General features: G+C 36.8%; 1 long non-coding RNA gene across 1 annotated transcript; it reads left to right on the top strand.

Annotated features, from left to right (window-relative positions):
• Positions 1-16: 16 nt before the first annotated feature.
• On the top strand, positions 17-15,447 carry LOC115416677 (uncharacterized). The gene is made up of 3 exons (XR_003935011.1): positions 17-49; positions 3,213-3,263; positions 15,359-15,447. It is a non-coding gene; the product is annotated as an uncharacterized LOC115416677 (long non-coding RNA).
• Positions 15,448-19,615: the final 4,168 nt, after the last annotated feature.

The raw sequence follows: 19,615 nt of genomic DNA, 5'->3' as shown, positions 1-19,615 counted from the left end.
GAGTCCAGCTTCGACCGTTGGCCAGGCACCAAACCGAGGCAGGAGACGGGTACGTAGAGTCCAAACTCATCATCTACCCCAGGGCCGGACCACCAGGAACCAATCCTAGGGCTAGGGTTAGGGCAGTGGTTCTTAACCTGGGTTCGATCGAACCCTAGGGGTTCGGTGAGTCAGTCTCAGGGGTTCGGCGGAGGGCAACACACACACTCGACTCATTAGTCAGGTGTGTGTGTCGGGCTAGGTCCGTGTATGTAAACAAACGGCTTCGGAGACTCTTTCTCTGACTGACATCCAATATACGCGGTGGACTGTTGTTGCTTATAGCACTACAACACATCCGGAAGTGTTTATAATGTCTTCCACTCGTCTGACGGTGAATTATTCGAGTATTTTCCACATTGTTGTTATGACTTTTGCTATTTCCTGTTAACCACGGAGGCATCCATGTGTAGCGTTTGTTTACATTTTTCGGTCACCGCATTGGTCAGTTACAATCATGTGACAACCGACGCACCGTCGCAGATGGAGAAATCGTATTACGCTAAAGCCGAGCTAGTGCCGTAATAAAACAACGATCACAAAAATACTGAAGGAGTATAACGAGAACTTTTTTTTTTTTGATACACTACATGCAATTTTTTTTTTTTTTTATGTCAAAATTGCATGGTTCAGAAAGTTCGGAGCGAGATGAAACGAAACTGGGTTGACATGATGGCCTACACATACACATACACAACAGCAGAAGTCCACTGATTTGCAGTAAATATTCATTATTATTGTAGCCTGATGGAAATTAGGTGATGGGTGTGTGTTAAAATGTTCAAAATGATAATAGCATAATACAATAAGTTCATTATTGGAATACATAAGGTTAAAAATTAAAACCATTTCAGTGTGGTAGTATTAAAAAAGGTCATGTCTTTGTGAAAGGTTAATGCACGGTTCATTTTGGGCACCAGTAAAACATATGCTTGGTCTTGAATTGAAAAAAATCATATTGTATTTTTAATAAAGAAGGGTTCAGTGAATGCGCATCTGAAACTGGTGGGGTTCAGTACCGCCACAGGTTAAGAACCACTGGGTTAGGGTTAGGGTTAATCCTAGGGTTAGAGTTGGGGCTGGTCCTTGGGTTAGGGTTAGGGTTAGTCCCAGACATTATTCTGGAGCAGAGGATCCATGGATTCACAGACTGACCATGAGTTCAGGTTTCCTTCTACAGTTGGACAGAACATTGGACTAATGGTTTGGATGGACCTGGTTTGGTTCTCTGATTTGGTCGTCCATCTTGGACCAGTGATCCTGCCTGATCTGGACCTGATCTGGACCCTGATCTGAACCTCATCTGGACCTGAACTGGACCCTGAACTCATGGTCAGTCTGTGAATCCATGGATCTTCTGCTCCAGAAAATCATGTCTGTGAAGTGGGACGATGTACCACAGTACAGTCCTGTTGGTGAATTCATATTCATGATATCGGAGAAAGAGCACTGGTCCAGTTGGGTTTCCTGTTTGGAATTCTGTCTAAACTTATTCATTCATATTCGATCAAATACACACAATACATTTAATGAACGACTGAACTCATTCAACAGTTTACACACATTTATTTCTGTCCAACTACAGACTCATATGAACACACATCTGGTTTAATGTATGTGAATATTTGGACACCAGGCCTAACCCCATAGTTTTCCTCCTGGTTTGGTTGGTGCAGGGTTTAACTGTATCAGTCAATCAATCAATCATCAATCAATCAATCAAGTTTTCTCATGACACTTTACATATGGAGCCAGTTGAAACCAGACTCTTAAGCCAACCAAGGTTATTATCATGAAAAACTAACGAAATGATGAAAACTAGAATTATAAAACATTTTCATTCACTGAATAAATAAAAATTATAATTATAAGAAAAAAACCATCACTAACTGAAACTGTATTGTGTGTTTACTAAACTAACTAAAACGGATAAAAATTCTGATCAAATTCCTGGTTTTGGTCTTTGTCACTGTCAGATTGATGTTAAATGGATTTCTTTGTCTCTCAGTTTTCTGTGCTGTCCTCCATACGACACTTTTTGCTCCGTCACTTGTGTTCACTTGTGGTTTCCAGTCGTCTTCTGGTCCCCACTCTACCTGGAAACATGGAGACTAAAGCAGCAGAGTCCTGTCTGGGATTGATTTGAATAGGAGCACAGAGAAGAAGAGAAAAGAGACCACTGAACTACAACTGAACTACAACTGAACTACAACTGAACTACAACTGAAATACAACTGAACTACAACTGAACTACAACTAAACTACAACTGAACTACAACTGAACTACAACTAAACTACAACTAAACTACAACTGAACTACACCTAAACTACAACTAAACTACAACTGAACTACAACTGAACTACAACTGAACTGAAACTAAGCATTTAGAAAAAATGAAAACTAATAAAAACTATCAAACCTGCTCTAAAATGAATTAAATGAACTGAATTAGAGAAAAAAGGTCAAACTAATAAAACTAAACTAGAATGAAAAACCCAAAACTATATATTATTATATTATACCCTTGAAGCCACCGTCTGAATGTGTACGTCTGCTTTTGCAGTTGACATCATTTCTGCTGGACTGTGTTTGACACAGGCAGTTTGTTACAGCTCATGTGTGTTTTGTGCAGGAATAAGAGCGCCACCTACAGAAGTAAAGTCTGAACACTGACGACACGAAGCTATGAAACACAAGTCAGGTTATAGAGGGAGCTCCATGAAATGTAGTGATTCTGACAGCACATTTAGTTTCAGCTCAAAGGGCTGAGTGTGTGTGTGTGTGTGTGTGTGTGTGTGTGTACAATTGTGTAGCGTATATTGTGAGAGCTCTTAAATCCATCAGTGTGTGGGATATCTAAGAGCTGCTGCTGTTTGGATAAAACATGACATATGGCCAAGACGTCTTTTAGTCTGTGTTGGTCTGTCTGCCACAACAGCTCCAGTAAATTAGATAGCATTAGGACCTGTTCTCAGAGGTAATTAGACATAATGAGGAGGAGAAAATTGAAATGATTGTGCGCTGACACATTTGTTTCTTGTGGAAAGGCATACGTCCTCCAGGTGTGCTAAGAGGTGCAGTTTAGCCTCCTAAGTGGAGAATGAGGAGCAAAATAAGTCTAATGTGTCAGACTGCTGTTATTTGACCAAACCCATCTTTTTCCTTTTATCAGATGGAGAGGCTGCCCTCCAAGTCAGCCATTCAGGAACTTCAAGGAATCCTGGTAATGGAACTTTCAAACAAACCCATGCTGGTACACTGCATTTGAACTGGGTCTGGGGTGATCTGGGACCAGAGACTGGTTTCACATGCACCACCCATGCACATTTAACAGATATATATGTGTATATGTGTGGTATATGTGTATATGTGGTATATGTGTGTATATGTGCATATATGTGTGTATATGTACGTATATGTGTGTGTATATGTGCATATATGTGTGTATACGTGTATATATGTGTGTATATGTGCAGATATGTGTGTATATGTGACACAATGTGTGTATGTGACAAATATGTGTGTATCTATGACACATTATGTGTGTATATGTGACACGTGTATATATGTGACAGATACGTGTATATAGTGTATATATGTGTGTATGTGCAGATATGTGTGTATATGTGACAGCTGTGTGTATGTGTGTGTATATGTGACACATATGTGTGTATATGTAACACATGTGTGTGTACATGTGCAGGACCTGTGTGTATATGAACAGATATGTGTGTATATGTACATATGTGTGTATATGTGCATTATTTGTGCATATGTGTGTATGTGCATAATTTTGTATTATGCATATATTTGTATATACAGGGTGTCCCATAAGTCTCCATACATAGGAAAAATGAACGTTTCTTGACATAAACCATTTTTTATTTATATAATATGCTCTATATGACTGCCATTTTGTCGGGAACAAATTGATCCAAAACATTCCTGTTTTTTTGAAACTTGACAATAAGTTTTGCCACAGTGTCGTGTGTGATACTCTCCCATGTTTTTCTGTTAAATGCGCTTGTAACCATACTATGCTCGCTGAACCGGCCATCAGGATGATTTCAATTCGTTGCTCTTTATTCTAATGCATTCTTTGGGTTATCTGAAATATACAGAAATACATGTTAGAACCATATTTGTATGGAATGTATTGTCTCCTATGTATGGAGACTTATGGGACACCCTGTATATGTGTATATGTGCCTATGTGTGTGTATATGTGCCTATGTGTGTGTATATGTGCCTATGTGTGTGTGTATGTGCCTATGTGTGTGTGTATGTGCCTATGTGTGTGTATGTGCCTATGTGTGTGTGTATGTGCCTATGTGTGTGTATATGTGCCTATGTGTGTGTGTATGGCTATGTGTGTGTAGTGGCCTATGTGTGTGTATGTGCCTATGTGTGTGTATGTGCCTATGTTGGTGTATGGTGCCTATGTGTGGGTATGTGCCTATGTGTGTGTATGTGCCTATGTGTGTGTGTATGTGCCTATGGCCTAGTGTGTGGTCATGTAGCCTATGTGCCTATGTGTGTGTGTATGTGCCTATGTGCATGTGTGTGTGTTGTGCCTATGTGTGTGTATATGTGCCTATGTGTGTGTGTAGTGCCTATGTGTGTGTATAAGTGCATATATTTGTGCATATGTGTGTATGTGCATATTTTTGTATATACGCATATTTGTATATATATGTGCCTATGTTGGTGTCAGTGCATAGATTTGTGTAGATATGCATATATGTTGGTGTATATGTGACATTTCCCATGTTCCAGGAACACAGGATGCACATGTGGTACACCAGTCCTTCACACCTGCTGTTCCTGTGTGTTACTGACATCACTCATCTGCAGTTGGAATGTCTGACCTGGAACAGAGCACAGGTCCACTGTCTGCGCCAGTGGCCAACACACCCTGCAGGCATGGGTTCCAAACCCACCTGTTCACTCAACACTTCATACACTTCATACACTTTATACAGTTTACACAGTTCCTACAGTTCCTACACTTCACACAGTTCCTACAGTTCCTACAGTTTACACAGTTCCTACACTTTATGCAGTTTACACAGTTCCTACAGTTCATACAGTTTATACAGTTCCTACAGTTTATACAGTTTATACAGTTTACACAGTTCCTACAGTTCATACAGTTTATACAGTTTATACAGTTTATACAGTTCCTACAGTTCCTACAGTTTATACAGATTACACAGTTCCTACAGTTCCTACAGTTTACACAGTTCCTACAGTTCATACAGTTTATACATTTCCTACAGTTTATACAGTTTATACAGTTTACACAGTTCCTACAGTTCCTACAGTTTATACAGTTTATACAGTTCCTACAGTTTATACACTTTATACAGTTTGCACAGTTCCTACAGTTCATACAGTTTATACAGTTCCTACAGTTTATACACTTTATACAGTTTACACAGTTCCTACAGTTCCTACAGTTCCTACAGTTTATACACTTTATACAGTTTATACAGTTCCTACAGTTTATACAGTTTACACAGTTCCTACAGTTCCTACAGTTTACACAGTTCCTACAGTTCATACAGTTTATACAGTTTATACAGTTCCTACAGTTTATACACTTTATACAGTTTACACAGTTCCTACAGTTCATACAGTTTATACAGTTTATACAGTTCCTACAGTTCCTACAGTTATACAGTTCCTACAGTTTATACAGATTACACAGTTCCTACAGTTTATACAGTTCCTACAGTTTATACAGTTCCTACAGTTTATACAGTTTCTGCAGTTCCTACGTTTATACAGTCCTACAGTTTATACAGATTACACAGTTCTACAGTTCCTCAGTTTATACGTTCTACAGTTTATACACTTTATGCAGTTTACACAGTTCCTACATTTCATACAGTTTATACAGTTCCTACAGTTATACAGTTACACAGTTCCTACATTTCATACAGTTTATACAGTTCTACAGTTATACAGTTTACACAGTTCCTACAGTTCATACAGTTTATACAGTTCCTACAGTTATACAGTTTATACAGTTTACACAGTTCCTCAGTTTATACAGTTCTACAGTTTATACAGATTACACAGTTCCTAAGTTCCTACAGTTATACAGCCTACAGTTTATACACTTATTGTAGTTTACACAGTTCTACAGTTCATACAGTTTATACGGTTTATACAGGTCTACAGTTATACAGTTTACACAGTTCCTACAGTTCATACAGTTTACACAGTTCCTACAGTTTTACACTTTATACAGTTACACAGTTCCTACAGTTCATACAGTTTATACAGTTCCTACAGTTATACAGTTTATACAGATTACACAGTTCCTACAGTTACAGTTCCTACAGTTTATACAGTTCCTCAGTTTATACAGATACACAGTTCCTACAGTTCCTACAGTTTATACAGTTCCTACAGTTTATACAGTTTACAGTTCCTACAGTTTATACAGTTCCTACAGTTTATACAGTTTACACAGTTCCTACAGCTATACAGTTTATACAGTTCCTACAGTTTATACAGTTTAAACAGTTCTGCAGTTCATACAGTTTATGCAGTTCCTACAGTTTTACAGTTCCTACAGTTCCTAATGTTTATACAGTTCCTACAGTTCCTACAGTTTATACAGTTCATACAGATTATACAGTTCCTACAGTTATAGAGTTTATACAGTTCCTACAGCCCTACAGTTGTACAGTTCCTAGCTCATACAGTTTATACAGTTCCTACAGCTCTACAGTTTATACAGTTTATGCGTTCTACAGTTTCTACAGTTCTACAGTTCCTACAGTTTATACCGTTATACAGTTTATACAGTTCCTACAGTTCATACAGTTTATACAGTTCCCACAGTTCATACATATACAGTTTATACACTTTATACAGTTTACACAGTTCCTACAGTTTATACAGTTTACACAGTTCCTAAAGTTCTACAGTTTATACAGTTTATACAGTTCCTACAGTTTATACAGTTCCCACAGTTCATACAGTTATACATTTCTACAGTTCATACAGTTTATACAGTTCCTACAGTTTATACAGTTTCTACAGTTCCTACAGTTTATACAGTTCCTACAGTTTATACAGTTTACACAGTTCCTACAGTTCCTACAGTTTATACAGTTCCTACAGTTTATACAGTTCCTACAGTTTATACAGTTCATACACTTTATACAGTTTACACAGTTCCTACAGTTCATGCAGTTCATACAGTTCATACAGTTTATACAGTTCCTACAGTTTATACAGTTCCTACAGTTCCTACAGTTTATACAGTTCCTACAGTTTCTACAGTTTCTACAGTTCCTACAGTTTATAAAGTTCCTACAGCTCCTACAGTTTCTACAGTTTCTACAGTTCCTAATGTTTATACAGTTCCTACAGTTCCTACAGTTTATACAGTTCCTACAGTTTATACACTTTATACAGTTTATACAGTTCCTACAGTTTATACAGTTTACACAGTTCCTACAGTTCATACAGTTTATACACTTTATACAGTTCCTACAGTTCATACAGTTTATACAGTTTATACAGTTCCTACAGTTTATACAGTTTATACAGTTCATACAGTTTATACACTTTGTAGAGTTTACACAGTTCCTACAGTTCATACAGTTTCTACAGTTCCTACAGTTCCTACAGTTTATACAGTTCCTACAGTTAATACAGATTACACAGTTCCTACAGTTTATACAGTTCCTACAGTTTATACACTTTATACAGTTTACACAGTTCCTACAGTTATACAGTTCATACAGTTTATACCACTTTATACAGTTTACAGTTCCTACAGTTCCTACAGTTTATACAGTTTACAGTTCCTACAGTTATACAGTTCCTACAGTGTATACAGATTACACAGTTCCTACAGTTTAAACAGTTCCTACAGTTTTACACTTTTTACAGTTTACACAGTTCCTACAGTTCATACAGTTCCTACAGTTCCTACAATTACAGTCCTACACTTTATACAGTTTATACAGTTCCTACAGTTTATGCAGTTTATACAGTTCCTACAGTTCCTACAGTTTATACAGTTCCTACAGTTTTACAGATTACACAGTTCCTACAGTTTATACAGTTCCTACAGTTCATATAGTTTTTACAGTTCCTACAGTTATACAGTTCCTACAGTTCCTACAGTTTATACAGATTACACAGTTCCTACAGTTTAACAGTTCCTATAGTTCATATAGTTTTTACAGTTCCTACAGTTTATTACAGATTGCACAGTTCCTACAGTTATACAGTTCCTACAGTTTATACACTTTATACAGTTTACACAGTTCCTACAGTTCATACAGTTTATACAGTTCCTACAGTTTATACAGTTTACACAGTTCCTACAGTTTATACAGTTTATACACTTTATACAGTTTACACAGTTCCTACAGTTCCTACAGTTTACACAGTTCCTACAGTTCCTACAGTTTACACAGTTCCTACAGTTTATACAGTTTATACAGTTCCTACAGTTTATACAGTTTATACAGTTCATACAGTTTATACAGTTTATACAGTTCCTACAGTTTATACACTTTATACAGTTTATACAGTTCCTACAGTTTATACAGTTTATACAGTTTATACATTTCCTACAGTTTATACAGTTCCTACAGTTTACACAGTTCCTACAGTTCATACAGTTCATACAGTTTATTACAGTTTATACAGTTCCTACAGTTTATACAGTTTATACAGTTTACACAGTTCCTACAGTTCCTACAGTTTATACAGTTCCTACAGTTTATACAGTTTACACAGTTCCTACAGTTCCTACAGTTACACAGTTCTACAGTTCATACAGTTTATACAGTTATACAGTTCCTACAGTTTATACAGTTCCTACAGTTCCTACAGTTTACAAGTTCTACAGTTTATACAGTTTATACAGTTCCTACAGTTACACAGTTCCTACAGTTTATACAGTTCTACAGTTTATACAGTTTATACAGTACCTACAGTTTATACAGTTTACACTGTTCCTACAGTTCCTACAGTTTCTACAGTTCCTACAGTTTTATACACTTTATACAGTTACACAGTTCCTACAGTTCATACAGTTTATACAGTTATACAGTTCCTACAGTTTATACACTTTATACAGTTACACAGTCCTACAGTCATACAGTTCATACAGTTTATACAGTTTATACAGTTCCTACAGTTTATATACTTTATACAGTTTATACAGTTCCTACAGTTCCTACAGTTTATACAGTTCCTACAGTTTATACAGTTCCTACAGTTCCTACAGTTTATACAGTTCCTACAGTTTATACAGATTACACAGTTCCTACAGTTTATACAGTTCCTACACTTCCTACAGTTATACAGTTCCTACAGTTTATACAGTTTCTGCAGTTCCTACAGTTTATACAGTTCCTACAGTTTATACAGATTACACAGTTCCTACAGTTTATACAGTTCCTACAGTTTATACACTTATGCAGTTTACACAGTTCCTACAGTTCATACAGTTTATACAGTTCCTACAGTTATACAGTTTACACAGTTCCTACAGTTTATACAGTTTTATACAGTTCCTACAGTTTATACCGTTTTACAGTTCCTACAGTTCCTACAGTTTATATAGTTTACACAGTTCCTACAGTTTATACAGTTCCTACAGTTTATACCGTTCTACAGTTCTACAGTTCATACAGTTATGAGTTTACACAGTTCCTACAGTTCATACAGTTTATACAGTTTACACAGTTCCTACAGTTCATACAGTTTATATGGTTTACACAGTTCTTACAGTTCCTACAGTTTTATATAGTTTACACAGTTTTACAGTTCCTACAGTTTATACAGTTCCTACAGTTATACAGTTTACACGTTCCTACAGTTCCTACAGTTTATACAGTTCCTACAGTTTTACACTTTATACAGTTTACACAGTTCCTACAGTTCATACAGTTTATACAGTTCTACAGTTTATACACTTCATACAGTTACACAGTTCCTACAGTTTATACAGTTCCTACAGTTCCTACAGTTTATACAGTTCCTACAGTTATACAGTTCCTACAGTTCCTACAGTTTCTACAGTTCCTACAGTTTCTACAGTTCCTACAGTTTATACAGTTCCTACAGTTATACCGTTTCTACAGTTCCTACAGTTCATACAGTTTATAGAGTTTACACAGTTCCTACAGTTCATACAGTTTACAGTTTACACAGTTCTACAGTTCATACAGTTATATGGTTACACAGTTCTTACAGTTCCTACAGTTTATACAGTTCCTACAGTTTACACAGTTCCTACAGTTTATACAGTTCCTACAGTTTATACACTTTATACAGTTCCTACAGTTCCTACAGTTACACAGTTCCTACAGCTCATACAGTTTATACAGTTCTACAGTTTATACAGTTCCTACAGTTTATACAGTTTACACAGTTCTACAGTTCATACAGTTTATGCAGTTCCTACAGTTTCTACAGTTCCTAATGTTTATACAGTTCCTACAGTTTATACAGTTATACAGTTCTACAGTTCATACAGATTATACAGTTCCTACAGATTATAGAGTTTATACAGTTCCTACAGCTCCTACAGTTTGTACAGTTCCTACAGCTCATACAGTTTATACAGTTCCTACAGTTTATACAGTTTATGCAGTTCCTACAGTTTCTACAGTTCCTACAGTTCCTACAGTTTATACCGTTCCTACAGTTTATACAGTTCCTACAGTTCATACAGTTTACACAGTTCCTACAGTTCATACAGTTTATACAGTTCCCACAGTTTATACAGTTTATACACTTTATACAGTTCCTACAGTTCCTACAGTTTATACAGTTCCTACAGTTTATACAGTTTACAGAGTTCCTAAAGTTCCTACAGTTTATACAGTTTATACAGTTCCTACAGTATACAGTTCCCACAATCATACAGTTTATACATTTCCTACAGTTCATACAGTTTATACAGTTCCTACAGTTTATACAGTTTTACAGTTCCTACAGTTCCTACAGTTTATACAGTTCCTACAGTCATACAGTTTACACAGTTCTACAGTTTCTAAGTTTCTACAGTTTATACAGTTCCTACAGTTTATACAGTTTATACAGTTCCTACAGTTCATACACTTTATCCAGTTTACACAGTTCCTACAGTTTATACAGTTCATACAGTTTATACAGTTTATACAGTTCCTACAGTTTATACAGTTCCTACAGCTCCTACAGTTTCTACAGTTTCTACAGTTCCTACAGTTCCTACAGTTTATACAGTTCCTACAGTTTATACAGTTCCTACAGCTCCTACAGTTTCTACAGTTCCTACAGTTCCTGCAGTTTATACAGTTCATACAGTTTATATAGTTTACAAAGTTCCTACAGTTTATACAGTTCTACAGTTATACAGTTCCTACAGTTTATATAGTTTACACAGTTCCTACAGTTTATACAGTTCCTACAGTTTATATAGTTTACACAGTTCCTACAGTTCCTACAGTGTATACAGTTCCTACAGTTTATATAGTTTACACAGTTCTTACAGTTCCTACAGTTTATACAGTTACTACAGTTCCTACAGTTTATACAGTTCCTACAGTTTATATAGTTCCTACAGTTCCTACAGTTTATATAGTTTACACAGTTCTTACAGTTCCTACAGTTTATATAGTTTATACAGTTCCTACAGTTTATACAGTTCCCACAGTTCCTACAGTTTATACAGTTCCTACAGTTTATATAGTTTACACAGTTCCTACAGTTATACAGTTCCTACGGTTCCTACAGTTTATATAGTTTACACAGTTCCTACAGTTCCTACAGTTTATATAGTTTACACAGTTCTTACAGTTTATACAGTTCCTACAGTTCATACAGTTTATATAGTTTACACAGTTCCTACAGTTCCTACAGTGTATACAGTTCCTACAGTTCCTACAGTTTATATAGTTTACACAGTTCTTACAGTTCCTACAGTTTATACAGTTACTACAGTTCCTACAGTTTATACAGTTCCTACAGTTTATATAGTTTATACAGTTCCTACAGTTTATACAGTTCCCACAGTTCCTACAGTTTATACAGTTCCTACAGTTTATATAGTTTACACAGTTCCTACAGTTTATACAGTTCCTACGGTTCCTACAGTTTATATAGTTTACACAGTTCCTACAGTTCCTACAGTTTATATAGTTTACACAGTTCTTACAGTACTACAGTTCTACAGTTATATAGTTTACACAGTTCTTACAGTTCCTACAGTTTATACAGTTACTACAGTTCCTACGTTTATACAGTTCCCACAGTTTACAGTTTATACAGTTTACACAGTTCCTAAGTTCCTACAGTTTATACAGTTTATACAGTTCCTACAGTTTATACAGTTCCCACAGTTCATACAGTTTATACATTTCCTACAGTTCATACAGTTATACAGTTCCTACAGTTTATACAGTTCCTACAGTTCCTACAGTTTTACAGTTCCTACAGTTTTACAGTTTACACAGTTCCTACAGTTCATACAGTTTACACAGTTCCTACAGTTTATACAGTTTCTACAGTTTATACAGTTCCTACAGTTATACAGTTTATACAGTTCCTACAGTTCATACACTTATCCAGTTTACACAGTTCTACAGTTCCTACGGTTTATACAGTCATACAGTTTATACAGTTTATACAGTTCCTACAGTTTATACAGTTCCTACAGCTCTACAGTTTCTACAGTTTCTACAGTTCCTACAGTTCCTAAAGTTTATACAGCTTACAGTTTATACAGTTTATACAGCATACAGCTCCTACAGTTTATACAGTTCCTACCTGTTCCTGCAGTTTATACAGTTCATACAGTTTATATAGTTTACAAAGTTCCTACAGTTATACAGTTCCTACAGTTATACAGTTCCTACAGTTTATATAGTTTACACAGTTCCTACAGTTATACAGTTCCTACAGTTCATACAGTTTATATAGTTACACACACAGGTTCCTACAGTTTATACAGTTCCTACAGTTCCTACAGTTTATATAGTTTACACAGTTCTTACAGTTCCTACAGTTTATACAGTTACTACAGTTCCTACAGTTTATACAGTTCCTACAGTTTATATAGTTCCTACAGTTCCTACAGTTTATATAGTTTACACAGTTCTTACAGTTCCTACAGTTTATATAGTTTACACAGTTCTTACAGTTCCTACAGTTTATACAGTTCCTACAGTTTATATAGTTTACACAGTTCTTACAGTATCTACAGTTATACAGTTCCTACAGTTCCTACAGTTTATACAGTTCCTACAGTTTATACAGTTCCTACAGTTTTTATAGTTTACGCAGTTCCTACAGTTTATACAGTTCCTACAGTTTATATAGTTTACACAGTTCCTACAGTTCCTACAGTGTATACAGTTCCTACAGTTCCTACAGTTTATATAGTTTACACAGTTCTTACAGTTCCTACAGTTTATACAGTTCCTACAGTTTATATAGTTTACACAGTTCCTACAGTTTATACAGTTCCTACAGTTCATACAGTTATATAGTTACACAGTTCCTACAGTTCCTACAGTGTATACAGTTCCTACAGTTCCTACAGTTTATATAGTTTACACAGTTCTTACAGTTCCTACAGTTTATACAGTTACTACAGTTCCTACAGTTATACAGTTCCTACAGTTATATAGTTCCTACAGTTCCTACAGTTTATATAGTTTACACAGTTCTTACAGTTCCTACAGTTTATTAGTTTACACAGTTCTTACAGTTCCTACAGTTTATACAGTTCCTACAGTTTATATCGTTTACAGTTCTTACAGTATCTACAGTTTATAGTCCTACAGTTCCTACAGTTTATACAGTTCCTACAGTTTATACAGTTCCTACAATTATATAGTTACACAGTTCCTACAGTTCCTACAGTTTATATAGTTTACACAGTTCTTACAGTTCCTACAGTTTATACAGTTACTACAGTTCCTACAGTTTATACAGTTCCCACAGTTTATACAGTTTATACAGTTTACACAGTCCTAAAGTTCCTACAGTTTATACGTTTATACAGTTCCTACAGTTTATACAGTTCCCACAGTTCATACAGTTTATACATTTCCTACAGTTCCTACAGTTATACAGTTCCTACAGTTCCTACAGTTTTTACAGTTCCTACAGTTTATACAGTTTACACAGTTCCTACAGTTCATACAGTTTACAGTTCCTACAGTTTATACAGTTTTAACAGTTCCTACAGTTTATACAGTTTATACAGTTCCTACAGTTCATACACTTTATCCAGTTACACAGTTCCTACAGTTCCTACAGTTTATACAGTTCATACAGTTTATACAGTTTATACAGTTCCTACAGTTTATACAGTTCCTACAGTTCCTACAGTTTCTACAGTTCCCACAGTTCCTAATGTTTATACAGCTCCTACAGTTTATACAGTTTATATAGTTTACAAAGTTCCTACAGTTTATACAGTTCCTATAGTTTACACAGTTCCTACAGTTTATACAGTTTACAGTTTATATAGTTTACACAGTTCCTACAGTTTATACAGTTCCTACAGTTCCTACAGTTTATATAGTTTACACAGTTCCTACAGTTCCTACAGTGTATACAGTTCCTACAGTTCCTACAGTTTATATAGTTTATACAGTTCTTACAGTTCCTACAGTTTATACAGTTACTACAGTTCCTACAGTTTATACAGTTCCTACAGTTTATATAGTTCCTACAGTTTATATAGTTTACACAGTTCTTACAGTTCCTACAGTTTATATAGTTTACACAGTTCTTACAGTTCCTACAGTTTATACAGTTCCTACAGTTTACACAGTTCTTACAGTTCCTACAGTTCCTACAGTTTATACAGTTCTACAGTTATATAGTTTACACAGTTCTTACAGTATCTACAGTTTATACAGTTCCTACAGTTCCTACAGTTTATACAGTCCTACAGTTTATACAGTTCCTACAGTTATATAGTTTACACAGTTCCTACAGTTTATACAGTTCCTACGGTTCCTACAATTTATATAGTTTACACAGTTCCTACAGTTCCTACAGTTTATATAGTTTACACAGTTCTTACAGTTCCTAGAGTTTATACAGTTCCTACAGTTTATATAGTTTACACAGTTCATACAGTTTATACAGTTCCTACAGTTTATATAGTTTACACAGTTCCTACAGTTTATACAGTTCCTACAGTTCCTACGGTTCATTTCAGGCCTTTGCAGTCTTTGTGTAAACCTTGGTTTCTTCACACATGGACTCTTCTCCACCAGGTTTTCATCCACACAACTGAACTGAATGTATGTGTGTGTTTTCACTGAATGTGTTCAGGAGAACTTCAACAGAACCTCCCACCAACCAAAGACAGCACCTCCGTCCACTGATCCAGACCAGGACCCAGACCAGGACCAAGACCAGGACAAGACCAGGAGCTGCGGAAGATCCTGTTGAGACGACGAGATGCTGGAGACCCAGCCTTAAGTCTGACCCCCAACCAGTCTGGACCTGGGACTGGACTGGGGGGTTGGACCTGACCTGGGTCTGAGTGTCTGCTGGTCCACATGTCCAGACCTGGGACTGGACCTGACCTGGGTCTGAGTGTCTGCTGGTCCACATGTCCAGACCTGGGACTGGACCTGACCTGGGTCTGAGTGTCTGCTGGTCCACATGTCCAGACCTGGGACTGGACCTGAACTGGGTCTGTGTTGTGATCCACATGTCCAGACCTGGGACTGGACCTGACTGGGTCTGAGTGTCTGCTGATCCACATGTCCACATCAGCTGATGTTCAATAAAAGCCTTTCATTCAAACATGTCTGTGCACTTTTGTCTGGAACACAATCCAACAGCTTTTCATTTACAGGATCTGAGAGTTGGAAGAAGACATGTTCATCTGACTCATTTTACATTGATCATTATTAAAAGACATGTTTGAAGCTATATCAGGGCCGGACTGAGACTCATTTTCAGCCCTGGAGTTTCATACCTCAGACCGGCCCACTTTAGATCACGACCAATTATTATTAAAATCATGCAATTCTAACCTTACATGTTAGGTCTACACACTGTTCTGCAAAGCCTTCTAATTCAGTGTATTTTCTAAAATATTTCCAATTCAGCGCAAGTAAAGGTTGCTTCACAATGTGGATTTATTTCAACAGTGAGTGCACATCCACATCTCCAACATTATTATTCCTCACAACACAACAATAACAAAATCTTATTTTTTTTTTATAAGTGTAACATTTTTCAAACCTTTAAAATGTTTGAAATGAATTAAAGTATAAAAATATTAAAATAAAAAAAAATAAATAAATAAATTAAGCTTGCTGCACTTTCTAACTCTTATTTTTGTATCCTCTGCAACAAAAGATTTCCATCACAACTTACTTGCGGTTTGTTCCATCGATGCTATTGAAAACTGTTGGTATAGTGATATTAGGGGTTTGATGAGGATGATAAGAAAAAAATATGTGTATCCTGTGACTGAGGGTGAGCAAAGCAATCAAAGCTAACAGCAGACTCCTGTTCATCTGTGTCATTTGTGACTAGTGGTTCAGGGTTGTGCTGCTGAGCTGCTCCTCTGTCATCAGTAGACTCTGCTCTCCCTTTCACACTTCCTCCAGTTTCTCTAGACTCTCCTGCACCTGGATCACAATAAAAAATAATATCTACAGACATTTGGACTTACTGAACCAGTTCAGATCTTTACACTGGCTAAATATGCAGGTTTATTTAATATGACTTTATGCTGTTGCCTTTCAGTTGTGGGCTTTGTGTATTTACTGTCTCACTTTTAATAATAAAACTAAAACAGGTCAGGACTATGGTTTGGGTCTAGACAGTGGTTTTAGTGGAACTAATGCTTGTTGACACAGTCTGTTCCAACAGCTCACCTTTTCCTTCCATCCTGACAGGAACAATCCTCTCATCACTACTGGCTCCTGGCTCTGCTTCTGACACTAAAGCACAGTTTAAAAATGCTCTGAATTCTCAGCACAAATCTTCTATTTTCAAAGCCTTGGTGTCAGTTTCATTCATGTAGTGCAGAATCATCTCAGATACCTTTCATACTGAACAGGCCTACACCATACTCTTCATTGGAGCCTGTTTCTTCTAATCCTCTTCCCTCTCTGAGCAGTCCTACCTGCCCACTCTGGACTTGTGGGCTCATGGCTGCTGTCTGCTGCTGGATCTGCTTTCTGACTCTGAGGAGCTACAAGACAAAGTTTCCCCCTTACGTGGCATCACATCATACTATTATTTAAATGACAGAACCTTATGTTCCACGCCACAATGCCACACAATTCACTGACTCCATAATTAACTAACTTGAAAGGTGCTTTACCCGGTTCATCGTCCTCATCAGTTGTTTCCAACCGGGAAGTCGTTTTTGTGAAAAAGTTGCAGATTTTGTCACATTTGGCTGCGTTTGCTTCCAAGCTTTCCTCTTTTAATTCTTGCCTTCTCCACACCACCCTTGCTCTTCTATTCTCCATGTTTCAAACAGTAAACAGCTGAGCATCCACAGCCTACAGAGCACAGATGGTATATGCTCCACAGATACAGGACAGAGCTACTAACCGTATGCAAGGACATGTTACGCCAGGTCACGGTGTGTCCGCAAAAAAAAAACAGGAAGAAAAACAAACAGTTTACTAGTAGAGGGGGTGTGGCCCAGGAACAGCAGCTGCAGATTACGTGGTCAACTCAGTGCTATGACTGAACACCGGCCCCAAAAAATAAATACAAAATATTAAATACATATTTAAAGTGAACTCCGGCCCTCGCGGCCCAAATATATACCGGCCCACCGGGAATTGTCCCGGTCCTCCCGATTAGCCGGTCCGGGCCTGAGCTATATACATGATGTTTGACCACCAGGGGGGCACTGATGACCCCCCTCAAAGTTGCTTTAAACACTTAAATACCTCACAAATGACTTGTTGATGTCTTGGGGATGATCTCAAACTGTTTTAAAGTGAAATAAAAATTTTGACCACAGTTTCATTTTTTGGAGCACATAGTCTTATGTGTGACCATCGGGGGGGCACTGATGACCCCCCTAAAAAGTGATTTAAAAACACACTTAAATACCTCAATAATGATTTGTTGATGTATTGGGGATGATTTAGAACTGTTTTAAAGTGAAATTAAAATTTTGACCAAAGTTTCATTTTTTGGAGCACATACTATAGTCTTTTGTTTTACCATCGGTGGGCGCTGATGACCCCCATCAAAAGTGACTTAAAAACACTTAAATATCTCACAAATGACTTGTTGATGTCTTGGGGATAATTTAGAACCATTTTTAAGTGAAATAAAAATTTTGACCAAATTTAATTTTTTTGAGCACATACTATAGTCTTCTGTTTGACCACCAGAGGGGCTGATGACCCCCCCTCAAAAGTGACTTAAAACATACTTAAATACCTCACAAATGACTTGCTGATGTCTTGGGGATGATCTCCAACTGTTTTTGAGTCAAAAAAACATTTTAACCAAAGATTCATTTTTTGGAGCACATACTATAGTCTTATGTGTGACCATCGGGGGGCACTGATGACCCCCTAAAAAGTGACTTAAAACACACTTAACTACCTCAGAAATGATTGTTGATGTCTTGGGGAAGATTTAGAACCATTTTAAAGTGAAATAAAAATTTTGACCAAAGTTTCGTTTTTTGGAGCACATACTATAGTCGTTTATGTTTGACCATCGGGGGGGGGGCGCTGATGACCCCCCTAAAAAGTGATTTAAAAAAGACACTTAAATACCTCACTAATGACTGTTGATGTCTTGAGGATTTAGAACTGTTTTTAAGTGAAATTAAAATTTTGACCAAAGTTTCATTTTTTGGAGCACATACTATGGTCTTATATTTTACCATCCGGGGGCTCTGATGACCCCCCAAAAAAGTGACTTAAAACACACTTAAATATCTCAGAAATGACTTGTTGATGTCTTGGGGATGATTTAGAACCATGTTTAAGTGAAATAAAATTTTGACCAAGGTTTCATTTTTTGGAGCACATACTATTGTCTTCTGTTTGACCACCAGAGGGGCGCTGATGACCCCCCCTCACAGTGACTTAAAAAACACTTAAATACCTCACAAATTACTTGCTGATGTCTTGGGGATGATCTCGAAATGTTTTAAAGTGAAATAAAAATTTTTGATCAAAGTTTCATTTTTGGAGGACATACTATTGTTTATGTGTGACCATCGGCGGGGGGCGCTGATCACCCCCCTAAAAAGTGACTTAAAACACACTTAAATAAATTGTTGATATGTTGGGGATGATTTAGAACCGTTTTTAAGTGAAACAAAAATTTTGACCAAAGTTTAATTTTTTTGGAGCACATACTATAGTGTTATGTTTTCCACCGGGGGCACTGATGACCCCCCTAAAAGTTGCTTTAAACACACTTCAATACCTCACAAATGATTTGTTGATGTCTTGGGGATGATCTCCAACTTTTTTTGAGTCAAAAAAAATTTTGACCAAAATTTCATTTTTGGAGCACATACTATAGTCTTTTATGTTTTACCACCGGGGGGGCGCAAATGACCCCCCTGAAAAATGT

Source organism: Sphaeramia orbicularis, unplaced genomic scaffold (assembly GCF_902148855.1).
Source record: "Sphaeramia orbicularis unplaced genomic scaffold, fSphaOr1.1, whole genome shotgun sequence".
In the NCBI taxonomy this organism is placed as follows: Eukaryota; Metazoa; Chordata; class Actinopteri; order Kurtiformes; family Apogonidae; genus Sphaeramia; species Sphaeramia orbicularis.
The sequence above is the reverse complement of the archived record's forward strand: the minus strand, read 5'-3'. Positions and strand labels throughout refer to the sequence as shown.